The sequence below is a fragment of the Rana temporaria genome, chromosome 13 (genome assembly GCF_905171775.1).
Source record: "Rana temporaria chromosome 13, aRanTem1.1, whole genome shotgun sequence".
NCBI lineage: Eukaryota > Metazoa > Chordata > Amphibia > Anura > Ranidae > Rana > Rana temporaria.
The window spans coordinates 67,402,227-67,429,372 of NC_053501.1; the positions used below are offsets into that span (position 1 = coordinate 67,402,227).

The following is a 27,146-nucleotide window of genomic DNA, read 5'->3' on the forward strand; positions in this document are numbered from 1 at the left end:
GTGCCCCCTTAGGAAACATATACATAATCTGCACCTATAGAGCCTGAATCACTGGTACATCTTTAGGCTTCTTCAATATAAGGTACGTAAGGAGAAAAGTACATTGACCCTAGAAGCCAATTATTCAGGCAGGCACAATTATAATTGCCATTGTTTGCTGTTGCAATTGCGCTTGGCTTTATAAACTCTACACCGATTTGATCAACAAGCCCAAATAGGTAGATATTCTAGTATACAATACTACATTTCCAGACCTTAGTGTTTGCATTATTTAATAGAAACACAAACAGCTTTTTTACAGTACATATTCACGTAGTTGCTGTGTTCATCTAATACAGTGGTCTTCAAACTGCGGCCCGGGGGCCAGATGTGGCCCTTTGCTTGATTTTATTTGGTACTTGGGGTGCTTTTTTATTCATTGGCACTAATGATGGGGCAGAAATTCCTCCCAATGATGGGCAGAATTCCTCCCAATGATGGGGCAGAAATCTTCCCAATGATGGGGCAGAAATCTTCCAATGACACCAATGATGGGTCAGAAATCCTCCCAGTGACACCAATGATGGGTCAGGATTCCTCCCAATGATGGGTCAGGATTCCTCCCAATGATGGGACACTATTCCTCCCAATGACACCAATGATGGGACACTATTCCTTCCAACGACACCAATGATGGGTCAGAATTCCTCCCAATGATGGGTCAGAATTCCTCCCAATGATGGGTCAGAATTCCTCCCAATGACAGCAATGATGGGGCAGAGTTCCTCCCAGTGATGGGACAGAATTTCTCCTAATGACGCCAATGATGGGGGATTTTTTACTCCTGATGGCCACAGTCTGGCCCCCTTAAAGTCTGGAGGACAGTTATCCGGCCCTTTGTTTAGAAAGTTTGGAAACCCCTGATCTAAGAGAACATATCATAAGTTTGAAATATTAGAATGTAACTAGAGAATTGGAGAAGTGTAGGTAGCACAATAAAGTTATTAAAGATAATCAATCACGCTGAAGGATACAACTATAGTGTAAACATTATATTATATACTAGGAGCTACTATGTGAATGATAGGACCATCATTCAACAGTCCTTAGGCCTCGTACACACAACCGAGAAACTCAAGAGAATCCATCAAGAAACTTGGTGGGAGAGCTTTTTTGCAGAGGAAAACGGTCGCGTGTACATTTTTCATTGAGGAAACTGTCGAGGAACTCGACGAGGAAAAAAGAGAACAAGTTCTCTTTTTCCTCGACGGAAGTCTCAATTGGTTTTCGACGAGAAACTCGACCGTGTGTATGCTAAGAAACCCCGCGCATGCTCAGAATAAAGTATGAGACGGGTGTAAAAGTAATATTTGTAATAGAGATAACACATTTTTCACGCTGTAATGCCGCGTACACACGGTCGTTTTTTGTGATGAAATAAAACAACGTTTTAAAAAACGTAATTTAAAATGATCGTGTGTGGGCTTTACGTAGTTTTTTGTCTTCTAAAAAACGAGCCAAAAAAAATTCGAACATGCTTCAATTTTTTATGCCGTTTTTCAAAATTTCTTTTTTTGTGTCATAAAAAATGTTCGTGTGTGGGCTAAAACGACGTTTAAAACAATGTTTTTAAACCCGCGCATGCTCAGAAGCATGAGTGCCGTCGTACGTGTTGAACGTAACCGCGCTTTGCTAGAGAATTTTGAAAAAAACGATGGTGTGTAGGCAACGTCGTTTTTTAAAATGAAGTTTGAAAAACGTCGTTTTTTTTCATGAGAAAAAACAATGTTTTTTTTACAACACAAAAAACGACCGTGTGTACGCCGCATCACAGACTGAAAAGTGAAAATCGTCTCTTACCAAACTTTTAATTAACACGCAGTAACATGAGATTGGCAAGAGCAGCCCCAAGGGTTGTGCCAGTGGAATCAAACTTCCCCTGCCATTGTATGTGTTGTACGTCACCGCGTTTGAGAACAAGGAGATTTTGTCTTGACGTGTGTACGCAAAGCAAGCTCGTCGAGTTCCTCGACAAGCCTAACAGGGAACTCGACGAGGAAAACGATGTGTCTTTTCCGACGAGTTCCTCGGTCGTGTGTACGAGGCCTTACACTGATGAGCTGAAAGTTTGTTCTCCATTGAGGTCACAGAAATCGTTTTTGGGTTCCCCGAAATGCCATATATGTAATTGACCACATTTTTGGGTGTAAAAACTGAAACACACCTGACACCTAACACTGAAGAGAGGCTCTACATCAGGGTTTCTCAACCAGGGTTCAACCAGGGTTCCATGGAACACCGGGGTTCCTCCAGAGGTTCCTCCAGGGGTTCCTCCAGAGGTTGCTAGAGTTTCCCTGAACAATGAGATTTCTGCTTCTCAGATGAGTAACCACTGACACAAAGGACAAAACGATTTTTCAGGGTTCCTCTATATTAAAAAGGTTGGTCTACATCCCAACTTCTCTGTTGTGAATGTCCTCTCTTTGCCAGACAGCATTTTAATGCCGCGTACACATGATCAGGCTTTTGCCCGGCCAAATCACATCAGAATTCCATCGGGAAAAAATAGAACATGTTCTATATCTAAACTCCGATGGAATTCATTGGAATTTCCGATGAAAAAACTCAGATGGGGCTACACATGATCGGAAAATCCGATGGAAAAAGTCTTTGGACTTTTTCCATCAGAAATTCCGATCGTGTGTACGGGGCATTAGAGAACCATTTAATTTAGAGTTTACACCTAGTACAATGTTGACAGACACCTACACATTGATTATGGGTAGTGGTTCTCCACATGTAGTATGCCAATGTTGGTCAATATTTGCATTGTATGCTGTCAGCCTCATTGATGAGGTTTTCCACCCTAAACAAAGAAGTACCCTCATCTAGTCACAGTGGGGTGAGGGTACAACTCTCACCTGTCTCATACCCAACAGCAAGACCCCATCCAGGTTTGATTTAATTGCTGATCCAGTGCCCATCAGTTGCTTTAAATTGGCACACATAGAATAAATGATTCTGGATACCAGTTTACCATCCAATAAAAGCTGGGATTATGGCCCTTGTTTCTGAAGAAGCCAAGAAAAATGTGTAGTTACACTGACAGTTCACTACGGGGGATCTGGTTTTAGTCAACCGTAGAAATCCTCTTTTCAACAGTCGTTATAAACTATATGTATGTGTCTACTAAATGTACTTAATGGTTAGTTTGTTGACTGCACACGATCAGCACCTTAGTATATGTGTGACCCCCTTATTGTCCTGCCCTTTGTGTATCATTGTTGTGTTTCTGTGACTACCCCTTAGTACTTAGCAGACAAGTGCTGAGGCCATTGGCAGTACCTGCGATTATATATAACATTTACCTTCTCTCAGTGGGTTTTGTGCTCTTTGCCTGCTGTGACCTGGGAGAGGGCAGTCAAGTGTCCCTGTTGTCTCCGGGGTCCCATTAGCTGCTAATCCAGGTCCAAATGTGTGCCATGGGATCTGACACCGTCACCATGTCTGCTCACCTCCCATTAAATAAAGTGTGATAGAGCAATACCTGCAGTGCATTTTAATATAGTTATGATGAAGAATTGGGAGCCATTTCACCTGTTTTCCCCGAATCGAAGTTTCTCCAGAAGGGGCAGGACATCTGTCTCTAACTGCAGGAACAATGAGAATTCAGTCAAATATTTGGAAAACATGTCAACTCTTTCTGCCTGCTTGAATTATCATTGTACATAATTGCTGCTTGGTGTTTTTCCATTAACTCTATTGCGTTGACACACTACAGAGTGCTCCGGGGTATTGTTCTGTAGAGAAATAAAAACATTCTTCAATTAGGTGTTGTGAAGAGCAGTACAGCACTTTGGGAAGATGCGTGCATGAATGGCAACATGGCAGTCAGGTTTTCTGGAAGGTAATTAAAAGTGCAGTTATGTCATGTGAGCTGTAATATCCAACACAGCAAAGTGATGCTGAATATCATACAAGTGAACAGAGTGATTATGATCACCCACACAGCAATGTGATAGTGACGTATAATGGTGAGCATTGTAGTGATGGGAAGGATACAATCCAGCAATGTGATAGTGACGTATAATGGTGAGCATTGTAGTGATGGGAAGGATACAATCCAGCAATGTGATAGTGACGTATAATGGTGAGCATTGTAGTGATGGGAAGGATATAATCCAGCAATGTGATAGTGACGCATAATGGTGAGCATTGTAGTGATGGGAAGGATACAATCCAGCAATGTGATAGTGACGTATAATGGTGAGCATTGTAGTGATGGGAAGGATACAATCCAGCAATGTGATAGTGACGCATAATGGTGAGCATTGTAGTGATGGGAAGGATACAATCCAGCAATGTGATAGTGACGTATAATGGTGAGCATTGTAGTGATGGGAAGGATACAATCCAGCAATGTGATAGTGACGTATAATGGTGAGCATTGTAGTGATGGGAAGGATACAATCCAGCAATGTGATAGTGACGTATAATGGTGAGCATTGTAGTGATGGGAAGGATACAATCCAGCAATGTGATAGTGACGCATAATGGTGAGCATTGTAGTGATGGGAAGGATACAATCCAGCAATGTGATAGTGACGTATAATGGTGAGCATTGTAGTGATGGGAAGGATACAATCCAGCAATGTGATAGTGACGTATAATGGTGAGCATTGTAGTGATGGGAAGGATATAATCCAGCAATGTGATAGTGACGTATAATGGTGAGCATTGTAGTGATGGGAAGGATATATTCCAGCAATGTGATAGTGACGTATAATGGTGAGCATTGTAGTGATGGGAAGGATATATTCCAGCAATGTGATAGTGACGTATAATGGTGAGCATTGTAGTGATGGGAATGATATATTCCAGCAATGTGATAGTGACGTATAATGGTGAGCATTGTAGTGATGGGAAGGATATATTCCAGCAATGTGATAGTGACGTATAATGGTGAGCATTGTAGTGATGGGAAGGATATATTCCAGCAATGTGATAGTGACGTATAATGGTGAGCATTGTAGTGATGGGAAGGATATATTCCAGCAATGTGATAGTGACGTATAATGGTGAGCATTGTAGTGATGGGAAGGATATAATCCAGCAATGTGATAGTGACGTATAATGGTGAGCATTGTAGTGATGGGAAGGATATAATCCAGCAATGTGATAGTGACGTATAATGGTGAGCATTGTAGTGATGGGAAGGATATAATCCAGCAATGTGATAGTGACGTATAATGGTGAGCATTGTAGTGATGGGAAGGATATAATCCAGCAATGTGATAGTGACGTATAATGGTGAGCATTGTAGTGATGGGAAGGATATAATCCAGCAATGTGATAGTGACGTATAATGGTGAGCATTGTAGTGATGGGAATGAAATAATCCAGCAATGTGATAGTGTAGAGCAGAGGTCTCCAAACTATGGCCCTCCAGTTGTTCAGGAACTACAATTCCCATCATGCCTAGTCTTGTCTGTGAATGTTAGTGTGTTACAATGCCTCATGGGATGTGTAGTTCTACAACAGCTGGGGGGCAGTAGTTTGGGGATCCCTGGTATAGAGGTTGTAATCCAGCAGTGTGATAGTGTAGAGGTTGTAATCCAGCAGTGTGATAGTGTAGAGGTTGTAATCCAGCAGTGTGATAGTGTAGAGGTTGTAATCCAGCAGTGTGGTAGAAAGAATATAATCCAGCAATGTGATATTTTGGGAGTTGTAATGCAGAAATGTAGAATTGTGGAGGCTGTAATCCAGCAAACCGATAGTATAGGGTTTGTAATCCCGTAATATGATAGTATGGATATAATCTAGTAATGCCATAGTATAGAAGTTGTAATTCAACAATGTGATACATATGAAGGGTGTAATCCAGCAACGTGCTAGTATGGAAGGTATAGTCTAGCAATGTGATAAATATGAAGGCTGTAATCTAGTAGTGTAATAGTATGGAAGGTGTAGTCCAGCAATGTGTTGATATGAAGGTCGTAATCCAGCAATGTGATAAATATGAAGGCTGTAATCTAGTAATGTAATAGTATGGAAGGTGTAGTCCAGCAATGTGTTGATATGAAGGTCGTAATCCAGCAATGTGATAAATATGAAGGCTGTAATCTAGCAACATGCTAGTATGGAAGGTGTAGTCCAGCAATGTGGTGATATAGAGGTTGTGATCCAGCAATGTGATAAATATGGAGGTTGTAATCCAGCAATGTGATAGTATGGAAATTGTAATCCAGTAATTTGGCAGTATGGAGGTTGCAATCCAGCAATTGGGCGGTTAAAATTCAGCAATTTAATGCCTAGATGTTTATAATTTAGTGATTTGATGGGGAACAGAATATATTATAGCAAGGCTATTGTATGAAGGATGTAATCCAGTAACATGGTTGACAGTAATTACTAAACCAGTTTTGGGATTAAAAAAAATTGTGTATAAATGTCGCTCTCCTGAGTCCTGTGATTGGTAATTGGTGTGGTTGTGAGTAGCGTAGTTTAGTGATGTGGTACCAGATTAGTACCCGGTGCCAGGGCACTTATGATTAAGAGTTATGTATATTTTGTTTTGCTTGACATTTTTGGACATGTGTTTTGTTGTCTCAATGAGTCAGGGTTGTCTTCGCTGCAAAAAGGGGACCTACTCAATATTAGGTGGGTGGTCATAATGTTATGGCAGATCGGTGTAGAAGAAACCTAGAAACCGCCATTCTTCTTCTGTAGATACTAGTTGCCTGGCTGTCATGTTGACCTTCTTGCTTCAATAATTTCAGTTACTGACCCAGAAGAAATATGCAGATTAGGATTTCTGACTCTCCTAATCTGCATACTTGTTCCAGGTCAGTGATTGAGAAAGTTCTGACGCCTGAGGGACATGGTAACAGACATTCAACTAACCTTTCTCAGAAGTGACAAACTTCATATTTCTTACATGACAGGTCTACTTTACTTTTACTGTAATGTACACCAAAAAATGACTAGTTCCATTTTTACATGTACTCCATAAAATATCGCAGGCAAGTAAAACTGTACGATTGATTTGGTTGCTAGTGTATTGCAAATGTGTTTATTCTTCATTAAAAAGTCAGATTTTTATTTTATATCCACCTGTCTCCTTCTTCTACACACGGTATGTTTGATAAATGTCTCCTTATTATTTTCTGTATTGTAGTTCTATAGAGGAACAGACTATAGTAAATAAGCTAAGCTAGCAGTGAAGGGAAAATCCATTAATGTGATGGTCAGTAATAAAGTAGTCCATTAGTGTCTGGTAAATGGGGTAATATGGTTGTCCAGCTAAGTGATGGAGTGCTGGTTAGAAAGACAGCTAAGCTGGGTGAAGGAGGACAGAGCAAACACTTAATCAATACATTACAGCATCCAGTGTAAGTGCTTGTTGGTCTACAATGTGCAGAAGTTTGGTAGGAAGGATTTGTAGTTTAATGGGTTGTTGAACTAGCTAGTAGGTAGATTTAGGTAACAGGCAGTCAGTGGGATAGCACAGGTAAGATTTGTAGAACCATCCATAGAATGTTATTCTACCCAAAAGTGATATTTTAACTACAGAGCGGAGTCAGCCACTTGTTTCTTATATGACTTGGTGTATTTTCTATCTAAGGATGAACCCAGATTTGGTCAGAACTTGAGTTGGAACCAAATACAGAAGGAAGATATCCCTACTGCTCACTGCTGCCCAATCAAGTGCAGTCAGGGCATTCCTCGCCCTACAACTGCATATACACAAAGAGGCAGGGATGCTTGTGACATCATTGACCTAATTATCAATATCTTTGATCCAATTTGGTCATTTGGCCATGTTGGGTCAATGATGTCACAAGCTTCCTGGTGTACATGCTGCTGGGGGGGGGGGTGGAGAATGCCCTGGTTGTAGTTGAATGGGTGGCAGTGATAAGGATTGAGACCCCTGACACAACCTCAGGGCTTAACCCATTCTGCCGTTGACCCAAATCATAATAGTGAAACACGCAGACCAGAGAGAGAAACAGTCTACATCCTTCACCTTTCCCAACGTTCAGCCAGAGAGAGAGGCTGGACTTTTAATTGGTCTTTTATAAACAACATGACATCATTCACATGAGCACACTCATAGGTCAGTTCATATAAGGGTGGTTTCTTCTTGCAAGTCCATATTTGGCACAAACAGTCCATGTGTCATACAGGCATGAAAGTTCCTTATAGAATGTCCAAAAACAGGGGCCCATCCCCAATCTTAAAGGGGTTTTCTCTTCAAACCCATATAAGCTCATACAGAGAGAGAGAAGGAGGAGGGGAAGATATATACTTGTAACTTTAAAAACATTATATCTGTATATTTTCACACATGCATATGTAACATTTGAGTTGCTCAGGAGGAAAGCAATCATAACACAAAATATTCATTTTAGTAACTTCCATCACAGCAGTCGGTGGGATTGATGGCTTCCCCCTGGTTTCAGTCCAAATCCAGGTTCAGCCCAAACCTGAGCTCATCCCAGGTTTTGACCACCTGAGGGCTTTGGTTGTTTCTGTCCACATTTGTGTTTCCCAGCACTTCCTAGTTCATTTTTTATAATACAAACTAAATTTACAATCTTACATGGAGAGTGGGAGCCCCTTATAATGGCTAATGTTTTTTTTTCCCTGAATCATATTTACCTAGGTGGGTGCAGCATCTGTCCCACGCTGGCTCTAATACTGAAAACCGTGTGATCAAACACTGCCGATCCCTCGTTTTTAACAGCTTCTTGAGCAAAGGCCTTGTGACTGCCAGCTATCTGGTCTGCCCCCCCATGCTCACTGGAGCGCTGGGCTGTGGAGGGGGCAGAAGCGTGCAGGCATGTGGGCGGATCCCGACTTCATTGTTTTTCCGATACTTCTGCTTTAATTTTAACCTGTAGGTTCTCTTTATAATAACAATATATTTAAAATATAGTATAGCAGAGAAATAATTTAGTGCAGGAGCTGACCTTCTGTGCAGTAATTTTATGGATTAAAATTCACAAACCTCTTCCACCCTAAAATGGTGGCTAACATGAAATAATTGCACAGCAATTTCTCTAATGCCGATGGACACGTGTGTGTGGGCACCATCTGACTTTTTTCCATCCGTGTAAAAAAATAGAACATGTTTTATATTTTTCCGATGAAAAAAAAAACGATAGGAAATTCTGATCGTCTGTGTGGAATTCCATGCATGCTCAGAATCAAGTCGACGCATGCTCGGAAGCATTGAACTTCATTTTTCTCGGCTCGTCGTAGTGTTTTACGTCACCACGTTTTGGACGGTCGGAATTTAGTCTGATAGTGTGACTGATGAAAGTCAGCTTTATCGGAAATCCGATTGTGTGTACGCGGCATAGTTCTCTAAGGCCTTAGGCACACTGAGTGTTTGCTCAGGTTGCCTGAATGCCTTTTCTCCTGGCAGGAGAAGTGCTGCCCACAAAATGTGCCTAAAGCCTGCATTTAGGTGCATTTAGGCACATCAACTGTTTGAGCGTTTATGGATTTCATTGACCAAAATATTAATTTATTCTGGCCTTTGGAATGACTAAACACCCAAGTGCTAAACATGTCTAGCATTTAGGCATGTTTGCACACATTTAGGTGCGTTCAGGGTGGATTTTCAGCCCTTCAGCTCCTCTCCTGAACACACTAGTGTTTTTTTTTCTGCCTGTAAATACTCCACTTCTAATATGCCTGTAAATGCCTATGTGTGCATGGACACACATAGGCTAACATAGTGTTCACAGGCAAAAAATTAAAATGCCAAACGCCTGTAGAAGCTGCGTTTTTTTTACTCCCTGTGTGCATGAGGCCTAAATATCAAATATTAAATTTTCTTTGCAAATATCTTAAAGTGCAACTAGTTGAAACAATACAGGCGAAGAACCAAAATGGTAACTTTTGGAAAAGAGCTATACAAGAAGGCTGGGTCTTCAAGTGGTTAAATTGTAATATTTTGAAATGATGGAACACAAAGGCAATAGAAGTTGATTTAGTCCAGCAGATGAATTGGTTTCAGAGATGAGAAATCAGCCCCATCGACTCTTATTCTACCATCGCACCCAGCTGTAGGCTGAGCCTGCCTGTCAGTGCATTGGCATTTGCCTGTAATTGAGACGTGTGTGTTTTGCTTGTTGAACAGATGGTAGAGTGTTTGTGCTTGGGGAGCTTACTAAACTATTGCTGCCTTCCCTGGGCCAGCACAGAACCACCTCCTGGGTCCGCGCCACAGGCACAGCCTCCTGTGCCAAGAGAGCATATGCCCAAAGAAAGACTGCTGCTTTCCGGGAATTGACACATCTGGAAGATCTTGGGCGGAGGTATGGAGCCGTATATTAGAGGGACATAGGCTATATGTATAAACTTTGAGTAACACTTTTCTTGTCTTGTTTCTTATGTACGTGTTACAGCTTGAATGCAAGATTTTCCTTGTTTTTACAATGGAATGAAGTATGTTGAGAGGTGAATATATAAAAAACTAAAAAACCATAGCGCTGGAGTGCGCCATTGTGCCAGTGTGACGTTACAGTAATATAGTGTACTATAGGCACCTCCTATATCTGAGTTTACAAAACGGCTAATGTATATAATTACATTACTGGAACCTAGACAGACCGACAGATAATGGATAATGTATAACCTTCATAGATTCATTTTTTTAATCCATGGATTTGCATGTTTGGAAGATGACAGTCATCTTGTTGAGAGGTATAAATTAGTTTGACAGTCTGAGCATAACATGTTCTGGTGACAGCTAACTCGCCGATCTCTGGAGAATCCCATGATCAAAGTGCGATAGCGTGCCAACTTTTAACAGTTGGCTACAGTTGATCCATAAAATAATTGTTACGACATTATGAATACAGACTGCGGTCTAACCCAAGAGTACTAGAGAAGGTAGTAGTATTTGCTGGACTCTATATAATATTATTTGTGCCGATTTGCTAGTCTTCTTTTATGTATTTTATTATTTAGAAAATAGTATAATAGGTACACATTAAATTGCCCTTATTTGGGAAGGGAAGGCTTGGCAAAGGCATTATTATAACTACAGAGATTACAAAAAAATTTGAGAAAATAAACTTGACCACCAAGTTCTCATTCTTAAAAAAATATAGCCTCTGTCCAACCAAATCTCTTATGCCCTGTACACACGATCAGTCCATCCGATGAAAACGGTCTGATGGACCGTTGTCATCGGTTAACCAATGAAGCTGACTGGTCAGTCGTGCCCACACACCATCGGTTAAAAAACGATTGTGTCAGAACGCGGTGACGTAAAACACAACGACGTGCTGAAAAAAACGAAGTTCAATGCTTCCAAGCATGCGTCAACTTGATTCTGTGCATGCGTGTATTTTTAACCGATGGACGTGCCTACTAACGATCGTTTTTTTTCTATCGGTTAGGAATCCATCTATTAAATTTAAAACAAGTTGGCTTTTTTTTAACCGATGGATAATTAACCGATGGCGCCCACACACGATCGATTTGGACCGTTTTCCATCAGACCGTTCTCATCGGTTTAACCGATCGTGTGTACGCGGCCTTATGCCTCGAACACATGATCAGATTTTCTGACGGGAATTGTGTGATGGCAAGGTTTTGTCGGAAACATTAGTAGAAGTTGCCCAAAGGGTGGCGCTAAAGTGGGGGAAAATTCATTTACAAAGTTCAACTTCCCTTGCAAAGTGGAAAGTCTGCTTGCCTTTAGTAAATCGATCCCATTACGGCAAGCCAGCTATGTTGGGCCTTAGGAGCTGGGGAATCAGAATTTAGTAAAGGGGACTATGTGAGTAGATGCGTCTCAGTGTTGGCAGAAGAGAGTTCACATTTGTAGCTCTCTGCGATGCGTAGATTCCCTCCCCACGAAAGCTTTTCATCTGCTCATGAAAGGTACAAATGACTGCTATACCAAACACATGTAATTAAAGTGATATTTGTGTGACGGGAGTTGTGAAGTCTTTGTAGTGTCACACACAGCTTCCGCGTGTTTGATAGAACGCTTGCAGAGAGCATCTTAAGCAGTTATATTTGTCACTACTTGAAAGAGAACATTACAGTGCACACTGTTACCTTATGTTCAGTATTTAGTATTGATACCTAGATAGCAATAGCTCATACCTTCAAAATAAACGCACATACACCAAAAATCCTCAAATGTCGTCCAAAGATTTTTATTGCAGAGTGATCACATTACAAGAAAAAGTGAATTTTTTTGGAGCCTCGCAGGACCCCTTTGTCAGGCATGTGATGATGAAGGCTCTGAAACGTTGCACTTTTTCTTGTAATGTGATCACTCTGCAATAAAAATCTTTGGACAACATTTGAGGATCTTTGGTGTGCTGATGAATATGTGCGTTTATCTGTGATTTTTCCAGGAACCAGCTGGTAGTCGCTACAGCACCCACTACAGATGAGCCTGGTTCCCAGGAACGTGTGCGAGGGGAATATAGACAAGACCATACCATCAATATGACATGTGCACCCAGGGCTGGGATAAGGGGGGGGGGGGGTGCAGGAGAGGTGGCTGTATTCTATACATTAAGATACTGTATTTATCGGCGTATACCGTGCAGTTTTTTGCCCTGAAATTCAGGGCAAAATCGTGGGTGCGTGATATACGCCGTTACCCGCTTTCCCGTGTCGAGTTTGAACTACTGCGCCGGCATATACCGAGCGCAGTACACTCGTGTATAGTCGGGCAGGCTCGGCTCCTCTCGCAGTCACGTCCTGGACGTACAGGATGCACAGGACGTGACCGCGAGAGGAGCCGAGCCTCCCCGACTATACACGAGTGTACTGCGCTCGGTATATGCCGGCGCAGTAGTTCAAACTCAGCGCGCAAAGCGGGGAGGACACCGCAGATGGACGCCGGACCCGACGAGGAGGACACCACCGAAGCCGCAGACAGACGCCGGACCCGACGAGGCCGCCGATGGACGCCACGCAAGATACCAAAACTGTAAGTACTAAAATGTTTTTTTTACAGGAATTGCGGGTCCACTTTAGGGGTGCGCGCTATACGCCGGAGCACGCAATACCCCGATAAATACGGTAAAAAAAACTTCTGTGTGCAGCAGCCCCCTAATACTGACCTAAGCCCATCTCTATCCAGCGATGCTGCAGGAGAGACTGGGCTCTCCAGGACTCTCCCTCATGATTGGCTGAGACAGCAGCGGAGTGCCATTGGCTCCCGCTGCTGTTAATCAAAGTCAGTGAGCCAATGAGGAGAGAGAGGGGGAGGGACCTAACCACGGCTCCATGTCTGAATGGACACACAGAGCTGCGGCTTGGCTCAGGTGCCCCATAGCACCCTATAGCAGGCTGCTTGACCAGAAAAAAAGGAGGATCAGGATGGCTCTTTGCAAAACCACTGCACAGCAGGTAAGTATAACATGTTTGCTATTTTTAAACACAAAAAACAAGACTTTAGTATTACTTTAAGCTTTTGACAATAAAACCCGGAAGCTGATTGGTTACTATGCACAGCTGCACCAGATTCTGTGTGCACCAGTTTTATTAAATAAACTGTTTAAACAAGGACCTTCATGGCAGAATCATCTATTATTATTTTAATCAAAATTGCAGATTTGAAAATATTGTTAATGATGACTGTTGAAATTACTTTAATGTGTTAAAACAGAGCTTCAGCAAAAAAAAACAAGATAAAAATATATAGACCATTAAAAGATACAAAAACAAAAACAGCTTTTGCTGCAATACCACTAGTCTTTCTGATGGCCAGTATCATTCTGTTCTCTTCCTCTGAGCCCAGCTCCTCCGGCACCTGCTCTCTTCTTCTAGCAGCATTCTTCTTGTCAGCACCTGAACTCTTTGGCACCTTGTGCTGCTTCTACCTCTCACACTCAAGCCCTTCTGTACAGAGGCTGATACAGGGTCTAAATTAGGTACTTTCACGGCTTACATTTAAAAAGTACATCTAATGATTTTTTGATATTTACAGAGCTGCATTTATGTGTGTTTTTATATCTGCCTAGAGTTTAGCTTTATCCCCTCGTTCACATTAAACGCAGCTTTGAAATCGTGCGTCTTTATCTGAAATCGCACAATTTAAAAAGTCGCATGTCAGTGCGACTTCAGGTACGACTTTTAAGACATCTGTGCGGCTTCATGCACACAGTAGTTTATTTAGGTTTTGTGCTGCCCTAGGCCTGACTAAACTCATGCACCCCCTTATTTAAATAGGACCCACCCCTTCCTGTCAAGGCCACACCCCTTTCTGTTTATGACCCGCCCTGAAAATTTCTAGTGGAATTTCCTCTCACTTCCTGTTTGGCTATGGGGCAGGAAGTGAAGGGAAATCTCTGCAGGGATGGTTAAAAATAAACTGACAGGGGCTATAACCCTCCTTTACTCTATTTAAAATGAAATAAAAAAGTGTTGCCTGTAGTTCTACTTTAAGCACAAATTTCTGATAATTTGATGGAGAGGACTAAGAAGATATAGCCATGCCAATAGTGCAGCAGAAAATATATAGCACAGCGAAGAAGGTTTGTGGTCCAGGATGATAGGACAGTCAAAATTAGAAGCAGCTTGTGTTACACTAACAGTGTAGCACAAGCCGGCGGGGACTCTTTCCATGCTGCCCCCCTGCAAAGTGCTGCACTAGGCCTGGGCCTTGTTGGCCTAGGCCAGGATACAGCGTTGCATGCACAGATGCCTATGCAAGTTGCACCCTAAATCGGCAAAAGTAGTGCAGGAACTACATGTTCAAATCGGTGTGGCATCGCAAAGTCAGCGTCGCTGATTTAAAAACTGTCATTGTTGACAGCAGGGTGCGACTCGTCATGTGATTCGGCCTGTCAAATCGCATTACAAGTCACTCCAATGTGAACGACGGCTAAAGCTTGTATGAGATTATATGTACTTGAGTTTACCGCAAATCAAATTTGGAAGGCAAAAAAACCAATTATTTGCGTATGATAATATTTTAAATTACAATTTAGCATTGTCCATACTTACGGAAAACTGGTGACGCGCCTTATGCGCCAGGGGAAGTTTTTCACCAGACGTCAATCATCTAACCTCTGAATAGGAACGACCACTCCCGCGGGAGCCAGAACCCCGAAGCCGGGGGGAAAATAACAATAAAACGGTATGTACGAAAAAAAATCAAAAACCCAGCATACTGTAGATGTCGGAAGTATGCTGGATGTAATGGTATATAGATGTTTTTGGGTGAACCTCCACTTTAAGATAACTTCCAGGCATATTTTGCCCCTAAACCGATGAATCTAGACTAGAACTCCAGAACGCTATATATACCATAGGCGTGTGCACAGGGTGTGCCAGGTGTGTCTGGGCACACCCTAATCAACTTGTCTGCTACAGATGCCCCCTATTTAGACCCATGATATTTCACCAAAGCCCCCTAATGGGCTCTTAAAAAAATACAAAAAATAAAAATGGAAATAATATTAAAAAAAATGTAAAAAATAATAAAATTAATAAAAAATAAAATAGAAAAAATAAAAACAACTGACGCCATCCACTGCCCCACTGACACCAAACTCTGCCCTACTGACATTGTACACGGCTCTACTGGCACCAGCAGTATATACTGTATACACGTGCACACACATATGTGTTTGAGCTTTGGGGTGCACACCCTAATGCAATAGGCTGTGCACACCTATGCTATATACCCATTTGCTTGGCACGGTAATAACTATTTATGAATTTAAATCATAGTTCTAAAAAAAAAAGGTTAATTAAAAGCCCCGAATGAACAGTCAATGCCCGCTGAATATAACGTACAGACAAGGTGCTTTTAAGACAGATTGGGCTGTTACTGAAAATTAGAAGCATTTCCAGAAAGGGTTTTTTTTTTTTCCAGGGGCAAACCTTCAACTTCAGAGACTGTCACCTGGAAATCAGGGACGGCTACATCTGCTCAGGAATGCAGGCAAACATTTGTCTTGTTCGCTTACTTTAAGCAAGAATCTGGCAGAAATGCTAATGGAATGGAGAGAGATGAGCAGAGATTGAGGCGGGAGAGAGGAAATTGTGAGCTCCAGGAAGAGGGGCGGACAATTCCCAGGACACAGTTCACTGGCTGTATTATCAGTGAGCCACGCTCACATGTCTCAGTGCGCGTCCGACAAGGGCATTCTGAAAAGCAAATAGGGGAGCAGGCGAGGAAATTGATTTCTCAGGGGCTGCGAGGCTCCCCTCCCTCCTAGAAGAGCCGGCCACATGGCCGCCAATGGCTGGGAGCTGTCCAAGTGCTGAAGAGAGATAATGCCAGCGATCCCCAGGGAATCTTATCACTCTGCGCAGGGCCTGACTTTCAGAGTCAAGGTTCCTGTGTTTCTCTTGCTTAGGGGAGGAGACAGGTGTATTTGTGGCAGAAACCCAGGCGTGGAGGGGTAATTGCTGTCCAGGGGCGTTTAACCGCTTCGGTGCAGCCGAGGCAGCTAATGACTAAATGCTTATGGAAGACTGCAAAGCAATTTGATGGGCTGTTTTGCATTTGAAACAACGTAGATATCGATGCAGTACATTGGCCAGTTTATTATAAGAAATTGCTGTTCATAGGAGCTTCCTAATCAGTAGTTCTGTTTTATTGCAGCGACTGCTGTAAATGTTGGGAACCGCCATTGTGGGTTACTGCACTTTGCTATTTGCATTGCCATGGTAAATAAGCCGCGTAATAAATCTGTAAAGCCTGCCTGGTATGGGAGAAGCTGGCTATAGACTTAGATAACATTCGGACACCGCAAATATTTTTCAATGTATTTCTTCGACCAGTTCAATGTCTATGATGTGCAAGCGACTGCAGTGCAAAAATGACACAGTACAGAATGTGCATAGAAAAGTCATTGAGCTAAAGGACATGCCAGTACATTACGTAATGAAAACATACAAAGCTGGAAATGCAAACCGTTCCAGCCATAACATTATGATCAACCACCTAATATTGAGTAGGTACCCCTTTTGCCACCAAAACAGGCCTGTCCCATTGCAGCATGGACACCACTAGACCTCTGAAGGTATGCTGTGGTGTGTGGCACCAAGTTGTCAGCAGCAGATCAGTTAAAGGGGTTGTAAAGGTAAAAGTTTTTTCACCTTCATTCTATGCATTAAGGTGAAAAAAACTTCCGACTATACCTCCCCGGCCCCCCGTTATACTTACCTGACCCCTCGAAATTTGCGCGTTCGGCCCGAACATCCTCTTCGCCACTTAGACTGGCCGTTGATTGGCTAGAGCAGATGGAATGAAAGCAGCGCGGCCATTGGCTGGCACTGCTGTCAATCACATCCAATGATGCAGCGCGCCGACCGTCACGGCCGAGTGATACAGTGAGCGGCTATGGCTGCTCTGTGTGTCCGTTCAGAAACAGAGTCACAGCTTGGCCCAGCCCCCTCACTCTTCTCATTGGCTCACTGACTTTGATTGACAGCAGCGTGAGCCAATGGCGCCCTGCTGTTGTCTCAGCAAATGAGGAGGGAGAGTCCCGGACACCTAAGACTCTGGTGCAGCATTGTTGCATTATTAGTATTAGGGGGCTGATGCACACAGGTTTGTTACCTTAATGCATATGCATTAAAGTAGATGTAAACCTGGTTCATGAAATTTGACCTGCACACATATATCTGTAGTGTTTTATTATCTCTCTCCAAAGCCCTAAGTCCCCTCTTTTTCTGCTGCTCCTGATCTTACGTTATTAGCATGAGAACTTCTAACAAGTTCTCAGACAACCAAGATAAAACCAGCCTGAAATTTGTGTCAGGGTGGGTGCTATAAATAGATTAGCAGAGAGCTGATCTATTCACAGCACAGCTCTGCAACATTCCTTCCTTCCTTTGCCTATGTGGTGTGGGGGTGTGTGCCTTTCCTCCAATCAGCTGTCACACAGTGTATGCCCAGACTCCACTCCTAGTGCTGAACAGGAAGAAAAATTCTCTAACATAATGTGCACTTTCTAAAGAATACAGCAAGACAGCAGATATGCATGTAAAACTTATGTAGGGAGATTTGATTCATCTTTGTGTATCATCTGAGGCTGTTTACTTCACTAACTTTAAGAATTATTTACACAGCTGTGCGCTTGCAAAAGCAATGGATGTATTTGTTTTCTGCACTTCTGCATCGCACAAAAGAGAACCCAGCCCTATAGCACACTCGTATAACCCCACATACTTTGAGACTCCACTTTTTGCTAGTGTCCTTAGGTCAGGGGTAGGCAACCTTAGGCCCTCCAGCTGTTGCAGAACTACAAATCCCATCATGCCTCTATGAGTAATTGTAACTGCCAGCCTTGCAATGCCTTATTATGGGAGATGTAGTTCCACAACAGCTGGAGGGCCCCAGGTTGCCTACCCCTGCCTTAGGTGATGGATCTCTTCTGCCTATGAGAAGTTTTTTATGGCATGTGTGGTAGAAGTATGCAGTCTTTCTTGTTTTGCCTGGTCTGACATCAGATTGTACAATCATACAATCATTGTGTTGTCAATGTACATACATATGTCTGCAGCCATCTTTGCTGCAGATCCTTGCTCCTTGCATGTCTTGTTATGTATTTCTAAGGCCCTTGCCTATCAATTGATGAATGTTTAGGGGACATGGCCATCTTTATAGTAATATGATTTCTGTACAGGAGCTTTTTCCATATTATTAGGTTTTATACGAAGAACTAGAGCTGTATCTATTCCTAAATTCTATTCCTGCCAGCCCCCTCCCACTTCCCTCGCCTCCATCCTCCGCTGATAAATGAGCACATGTTGGATGCAGTAATTCATATTTCATCCTTGTGACATCTCCTGCTCATTGGTGTTAGTTAGAGAGGCTAATATTAAAGATGTCAACAGGAAACCTCATTGTCCCTCCGTTTGGCTGTGTGTACGGAGCTGGCAGGTAATCTGGCTGGGCAGCTCACCAATACATTAACCAATTCTCTGCTAGAGACAGATAGCGTTCGCAGGCTTCATCCTTTCACAAGCAGACTATGGCTTGGAGGTGTTTTGATATCTTATTATTGTTACGTACTGCGGAATATTCTGCCAGCCTTCGATTGCAATGAAACTTAGCGTAAAAAAGACCGCTGGGAACCATTTTACTTGTCCTCAGACCACAAATATTTAAGCTGAAACTATTCTGCGAGCTGACAGTTTACATTAGGCACTGCTTATGGACAAAGTTCTAAATCAATATATGTTTATTTTGTTATGATGATGTTTTAGTCTGTGGCAGAATACCCTTTTTAGGTTTGCATTATCTAGCACAGAGGTCGCCATACTTTTAAAGCAAGGGGCCAGTTTACGGTCTTTCAGACTTCAAGGGGGCCAGATTCTGACCAGTTGGGGTAGAAAATGCCCCAGGGCCGAGCATCAGTGAGAAAAAACATTGCCCCAGTGTCGGTGGGCAGTAGGAGGAGGAATAGTGCTCCATCATTGCTATTAGTCTAAGAAATAGTGCCCCATTGTGGGTGCCATTGGGAGGAATAGTGCCTCATATCATTGGGAGCAATGCTGCCCCAAGGGCCGGTTGAAGGCAAGCAAAGGGCCACATCCGGCCCCTCGGGCCGCAGTTTGGAGACTCCTGATCTAGCATGTTAAAGTAGCATTAACCACTTGAGACCCAGAGGACGTCCTGGGACGTCCTTGGCTTTGTGCGGTGATATCTGAATGATACCTGCACCTGCAGGCATCATTCAGATATTGCCGTCTTCAGCCGGCGATTCTTTGCACCAGAAGAACGATCAAAGCGGCGGTTCCGCCACTCGATCGTTCTTCTAGGCAGCGGGAGGGGACGTCCCCCCCTCCTGCCGCCATCCTGTGCTTCTCCGGGCTCTCCCGTGCCATCGGGGGCCCGGAGAGCGAATCGTCCGGCGCTCGTTGCTGAACCATAGAGATGACTGGTGACCAGACGTCACAGTCATCTCTATGACCGTCGGAGGACCGGGCGCGACGCTATGACATCACGCCCGGTACCCGAAAGTAAACAAAGCCGCTATCGCGGCTGTCGGCATGTAATCAGTGATTTTTTTTTCACCGATTTCATGCTTGTAAGCCTGTAGGAGAGATGTGGGGTCTTATTGACCCCACATCTCTCCATAAAGAGGACCTGGCGCAGTGATTCTTATTACAAGGGATGTTTACATTCCTTGTAATAGGAATAAAAGTGTAAAAAAAAAAAAAATTAAGTAAAAAAAATAAAATAATAAAAAAAAAAATTTAAAACGCCCCTGTCCCGGTCGCTCGCGTGCAGAAGCGAACGCGCATGCAAGTCCCGCCCACATATGTAAACAGCGTTCAAACCCCACATGTGAGGTATCATCGCGTGCGTTAGAGCGTGTGCAACAATTCTAGCACTAGACCGCCTCTGTAACTCAAAAATAGTAACCTGTAAAAAAAATTAAAGCGTCGCCTATGGAGATTTTTAAGTACCGAAGTTTGGCGCCATTCCTTGAGTGTGCGCAATTTTAAAGCGTGACATGTTAGGTATCTATTTACTCGGCGTAACATCGTCTTTCACATTATACAAAAAAATTGGGCTAACTTTACTGTTTTGTTATTTTTTAACTCATGAAACTGTTTTTTTCCCTAAAAAAAGGCGTTTGAAAAATTATTGCGCAAATACCGTGCAAGAAAAAAAGTTGCAATGACTGCCATTTTATTCCCTAGGGTGTCTTCTAAAAAAATATATATATAATGTTTGGGGGTTCTGATTAATTTTCTAGCAAAAAAATTGTGATTTTTACATAAAGGAGAAAAGTGCCAAAATAGGCCCGGTAACGAAGTGGTTAAAGTAAAAATCCAGACTCCAAACATTTTGCTTTGTTCTACAAAGAGTGGACAAAAGCATAGATCCTCTGTCATATTTTTATTGTTCTCCTTTGGTGAGGATCCAGAATACATTAAATACTGAACAGAAATTTGAAGCCATGCTAGCCAAACCTAAAAAAGTCTAGCTAGTGTTGTACTTGTAAGTACATTTCTACATAGGTTCTTGAGGCTAAAGTACTAAAAGTACTAACTTTGAAGGGTGTATTTATCAGGAATTTGCATAGTAATTCACCCAGGGAAAGTGCATATACATTTGTTCTGTGCAAATGGGACAAACATGAATATGATTAGGTCTGTGCTGGTCGAATGTTTTTCCATAGATTTAAAACAAAAATACCACATTTTGGCCACTAGGGGCGCTAAGTATCCCAGGAAATATTTCTGATACTTAGTGCCAACTAGTGGGCAAATGCAGTATTTTCAGTTTTAAAATGAATAAGAAAACATTCAACCAGCACAGGAAATAGCCTAATAACATTTGTGTTTGCCCCATTTGCACAGAATGACTATGTATGTACTTTTACTGTGTGAATTTCTAAGCAAATTGTCTATAAATACATCCCTAAGTCTGCATATATGCTGCATTAACTTTATTAAAATAATTTCCATGAGGATGGAGGGATGTGCCTGCAATGATCAGCCTGACAGAGAGACCACCTCCACGTATGTCAGATTTTGTGGCAGATTGGGTGGCGTTGGCCAGCGAGATATCAAATGCTACACCAGTAAACTGTACAGATATAGAGGGAATTCTGCACAGGAACATAAGTAAAAAAATTTACTTATCCTTGAAATTGTTTTGCTTTGTCATCAGTAATAACAGTCAGACTTCATTAAGTACTTACTTACTATGCTTTCCTAGTTTTAGTCATCAGAAACTTTTTGCCAGTGCAGAGACATTTGGGATGCCGTCGAGTGCATTAAGGTAGACCTGTACGTGTTGCGCATTTTCACCAAATAAAGCGCGCTTTTGGTTACCAGTTGTCCCATGTGATCTGCCCCTTATGCCCTCTGCCCCGCCACATTTTGTAATTTAGTTTTTCGGTCCCTGTCGCCCTGGGTAGCACCTCCCGCCTGCTGCATGAATGATGTGCTAATCCATTCTCTGCCTCAGACAAGTGTATCGACCTGCTCTAAACAGACCGCAGGGCTCACAGCGAAATGAAAAGCTCAGCTGCACTCACTCAGTGGTAAAGGCGGCAGCTTCCCTCACGCTTTTCTGCTGCTATGCTTCCTGTAATTCTATCACTGTTTCTTCACCCTTTATCAGCACTCCTCAGCCGATTGCCGAATCTGTACGTTCTGTCATACCGAGGGTCTTCTCTCTGACTAAATTCAAATATAGTGCCCATGAGTTACTACATTGCCTATAATACTGCACAGCTTTAGTGAATGAGCCGGTTTGTGCCATATCCCCATACAATGCTGTGTAGATCATCAATTATGTTCACTGTTTCACCATATACCGTAAATATAGACAAAGTGAGCCGCAGTCCCTCTCCCCATCCGCAATTGGAGAAAACAGGTCACAGTAGGTCAACTCTCCAGAATCTCAAGGATTATTCACTTCCATTAAGCTTGAAACCCCAGGATGCTTTGAACATCTCAGTAAATATCTGATAAACTTGCAGAAGAAATGACTTTGATCCTGCACTCACAGGCTTTTATTGTTTCCGGAAGTTCCCCTATAGAATGCAGATAGAAGATTTTCTAGACCACCACTTGACACGTCACAGCATGCTTTCTGTAGGTAGTGTCCCACATTTATCTCCATTCTATATAAGTCTTCCCGTAAAAGATTATTTTTTTTTACATCTCAGTCTTATGTGGTTGATATTTTTGATTTTACTGATTTTCCTTAAATTTCATCATGGCTACTCCAGGGATCCAGAAATATATATCAGTGGAAGGCAAACTCTGATGGTGACGGAGGGGACCCTGCTTTCTTTGTGGTTGGGAACCCTCTTGTAGTAGGTTGATATACTCTTGATCGTTTCCGAGAGCCCTACATTCGCGTTCAGGAGTAACACGGTTTTTGTTCTGTCTTCTTTTTGTTCCATTTTGGAACAGGCGTTTCCCCCTGACAATTTTCTGTTTTGTTCTGTTTGTATTCTTATACTGTATTTTGTATTCCGCTAAAAACTTTAATTAAAGAATTAAAAAAAGAAGGATTCCATCATGGCTCACTGGCACTCTTGTATTACTTTAAGGCCCTTTCACACTGGGGCGGTGGTAAAGCGCTGCTATTTTTAGCGATGCTTTACCACCAATTTCACTGCGCTATTCGGCCGCTAGCGGCCGAGAAAGGGTTAGAAACCACTGCAAAGTGCCTCTGCAGAGGCGCTTTGCCGGTGCTATAGCTGTGGTTTCCCATTGATTTCAATGGGCAGGAGCGGTATTCACAACAAAGATGCGGCTAGCAGGACTTTTTTTACCGTCCTGCTAGTGCACAGGCTTTCACACTGGAGACACATCAGCGGCTGTTTCAGGTCGGTTTGCAGGCGCTATTTTTAGCACATGCAAAATGACCCAGTGTGAAAGCGGTCTAAGTGTTGTTCATGTTGTTCACGTCATGCCGTGGTTTCCAGTGTTTACACCTAACTCAATCACCAACCATAGTTTGTTCCTTACCTGCTTTTATATATGTAGTTCCTTCCTAAGATTTATTGCCTTACCTTTCAGAGATGTTTCTTCATATTCCCTACAATAGCTTCTCTTTCTGTTACTATCATGTTTTTTTCAGTTGTCACCCCATCTCAATTTGTTGTCATTATTCCATAAATGTTGAAGTACCAAAGGCCAGCTTTGTACATAAAAACATCCTTGGCGGCTTGTTTTACTCCTCATACTCGGACCTGTTGTTGCCTAGGTTACTGGCGCTGTACAACTCCATTTTTGAGACCTCTGATATGCCAGTTTCCATGCAGGAGGCCACCATTATTTTAATACCCAAGCCGGGTAAGGATCCTCACCTCCCGGAGTCTTATCGTCCCATCTCCCTGCTCCAGGTGGATGTCAAGATACTTGCAAAGGTGCTTGCCATCCGCCTTAACAAGGTTATCCTTTCATTAGTGCACGGAGATCAGGCAGGGTTCATGCCAGGCAGAAACACATCTTTCAACCTCCGGAGGTTATTTATTAATCTTCATACTCCCCATGATAACTCTGGGTCCAGGACAGTTGTTGCTTTAGACACCGCCAAAGCATTCGACGTAGATTCATCAAATGGGTACAGCTCCTTTATCAAAGTCCGGTGGCCAAGGTTCTGGCTAATGGCTGGCCCTCGGATCAGTTCTCTCTTCCCAGAAGTACTAGACAGGGGTGCCCCAATGCTGTATGCATTGGCGGCAGAGCCACTCGCCATAGCAATCTGCGCCCACACAGGGATTGTGAGTTTACAGAGAGGAGGGGTGGTGAAAAAAATAAGCACATATGCAGATGACACTCTTCTATATCTAGACGACTCAGACAGCTCATTGCTTTTGGCTTTGGCCCTTATAGAAAGATTCGGCACATTTTCTGGTCTACGGATCAACTGGGACAAGTTTCAGATACTCCCGCTGGATAGCTATTCACCTACCAGAGACAGGGCCTCACTCCCCCTACAGACAGTTAGTGTTATCAAATACCTGAGCATCAGGGTATCAAGAGACCCTGGGGATATGCTTAAGCAGAAGACACAGATCTGGGCTCGCCTTCCGTTAGGGGTCACGGCCGTGTAAACCTCATCAAATATTTCATGTAGACAAAACAGACAGAGACAGGTTTCTACGCTTCCTGTGCCCGGGATGGGCTGGGCTGACCTTGGACCCCTTAGTGGCGATTGCAGGTGGGATGGAGAGGGGAGGCAGGTCAGTTGACCGAAAGACTCTTCTGTACCATTACAGGAGAGTGTGGTCCATAGCCTCTGCAAAACTGTGCATACCACTCCTACATACCTTCACCCCCCTGTGGCATAACTCGGCCCTTCCTGAATTTATTCAGATTCCAGATGCTGGGTGGTGGAGTTCTAGGGGAATTTTCGATCTGTCCCACATAGTCACTAACGGGAGGCTAAAGACCTTACCTGACATGCAGTCAGAGTTTGCACTACCTAACCGTATGCACTTCAGATACATACAGCTCTGTCATGCCTTCCGGACACAATGCCCTATGGGGGATCTCTCTCTGGGTGACAGCCCATTGATGGCAGCCATAAAGTACCCTGACCCTAAGAAACTTATTTCGCAATTCTACACCATGCTGTCGCTCCCCTCGGCAACCGTGGGGGCATATGCATTGAAGGCTAAGTGGGAGGATGAAATGGGCCCAATTGCGGATGACGAGTGGAGTGATGCTTTGGATACATGCAAACTAGTTTCCCCCAAGCTGTCAGACCGGCTAACCCAGATCTTTATAACGCATAGATCATACCTCACGCCACTCAGACTCTCAAAATATAAACGTAATTATTCCACTGCATGCCCCATGTGCGCTCAGGCGGCGGCCAACTTTTTCCATCTTTTGTGGAAATATCCCAAGATACAGATATTCTGGTCGCAAGTGGTGAGATTCCTACATGACAAAATGGGCTCCCCTGTAACGCTCCAACCGAAATGATGTCTTTTGGGAATTTTCCAGAATCCAGACTGTAATAAATGTATTAAGCTATTCCTACATGAGACGCTTTTTTCAGCCCGAAAGGTAATTGCCAGAGTGTGGATGAGAACAGATCCTCCTGGGATCTCGCATTGGATTGCGGAGGTTAATGCTGTATTGCCATATAAGAAACTTATATACACTCACAGGGGTTGTCCATCCAAATACGAAAAAAATTGGGACAGATGGATTAAGGCTCCTGATACCTGTATATAGAATGCTGTTTTCTCTTTTTATATATGTCTTTTGTGTGCTTCCTTTTTTATGTTTTGTTTATTGTGTTCTTCTTTTTTCCTTATGTTGCCCAGGTGGGGAGGTTTGGGGGTGGGATGGGGAGGAGGGGCCCCCCGGCGGTAAGGTGTACAATGCTGGCATATCGCACACCTGCTAATGATACCGATAATACTGTTTTCTATATATGTATGTAACCTAATGTAGAGTTGTTGGATGATACTGCTAGAAGAATTTGTCAACTGGATGTACCACTGTTTGATTATACTTTTAGGCCTCGTACACATGGGAGATATTTTTTTGCCGAGGAAACCGGTCGTGTGTACATTTTCGTCGAGGAAACTGTAGAGAAACTCGACGAGCCAAAAAGAGAGCATGTTCTCTATTTACTTGACGGGAATGGAGAAAATTGGCTTGTCGAGTTTCTCGACAGCCTAACAAGGAACTCGAGTTCCTCGGTCGTGTGTACGAGGCCTCATATGTACCATCTCTTGTATTCAATAAAAGAAATAGATGATGAAAAAAAAAAAACATCCTTGGCCATACCCTATCTCTTATTTGGATAGTGGATTTTTTTTTTAGCAAGCATAGTCAAACGGTAAATATATATTCTAGAACTGGCTCTTTATGTGAGGCCAATGAAGAATGTATTTAGGTTATGATGAACCTTGCTAATTTCAGTTGGACCAATTCAAAAACGTTGATAGCAGCTCCAACTAGGAAATGCTAGATTGACTTTTTGCACCCTTATTTACTATCACGTCTTTACAGGCAGATGTCTACTGAAAATGAATGTATGGGCTTTTACTTTTATCCTTTCCGTGTTGCATGATCTCAGGTCAGACATGTCTTGCGTAGTTTATAGACGTACTAAGAGCATTCGGTGTTAAAGGCTATTGAAGCGGAAGGATTGTGCTGGTCTAGTTTGCATTTTGTTGTCCTTGTCTGTTTCTTTAGAAATCTGGTTTAATTTACTTTTAATACTTAGATAGTGCTTCTTTTGCTAAACAAATAAATAATTAATAAGGAAACGTCTCAATCATGTCTAGCACATTGCTCCCTCTTTCTTAATATTAATAGATCCAATCTCTCCAGTATATTTAAGCAGCTCTTTTACCACTTCTGACCGTCGTTATTTTTATGACTATCGGTTTCTTGTGATTTTTCCCTCTGTACCTTTTTTTTAAAATCCATCCTTCTTTTTGCCTCTAATTTGCTTATCCTCCCTTCCTCCGTATCTTCCTGTTCTTGACCTCTTGCACACACGGTGTCCCTTTGGTCGGGCATCTTCTCGGCATGAGGAGGCTGGAAGGTGAGCTTCCCTCAGCCCCTATGCAGCGAACGTTAAGCCCTGATATTTGTTTGTGTAAATGGAATGAATGATACTAGGCACGGGCTGTGCCAGATGGGTAATAAAGATTCAAGCCGAGAATATTATACCCAGCTCAGCGTGTGAAAACAAACAGTTAGACTGCCAG

General features: G+C 42.8%; 1 protein-coding gene across 1 annotated transcript in view; it reads left to right on the plus strand.

Annotated features, from left to right (window-relative positions):
• Positions 1 to 27,146, plus strand: part of NPAS3 (neuronal PAS domain protein 3) — a 589,204-nt gene that overhangs the window by 443,604 nt on the left and 118,454 nt on the right. The gene's annotated exons all lie outside the window — the stretch shown is intronic.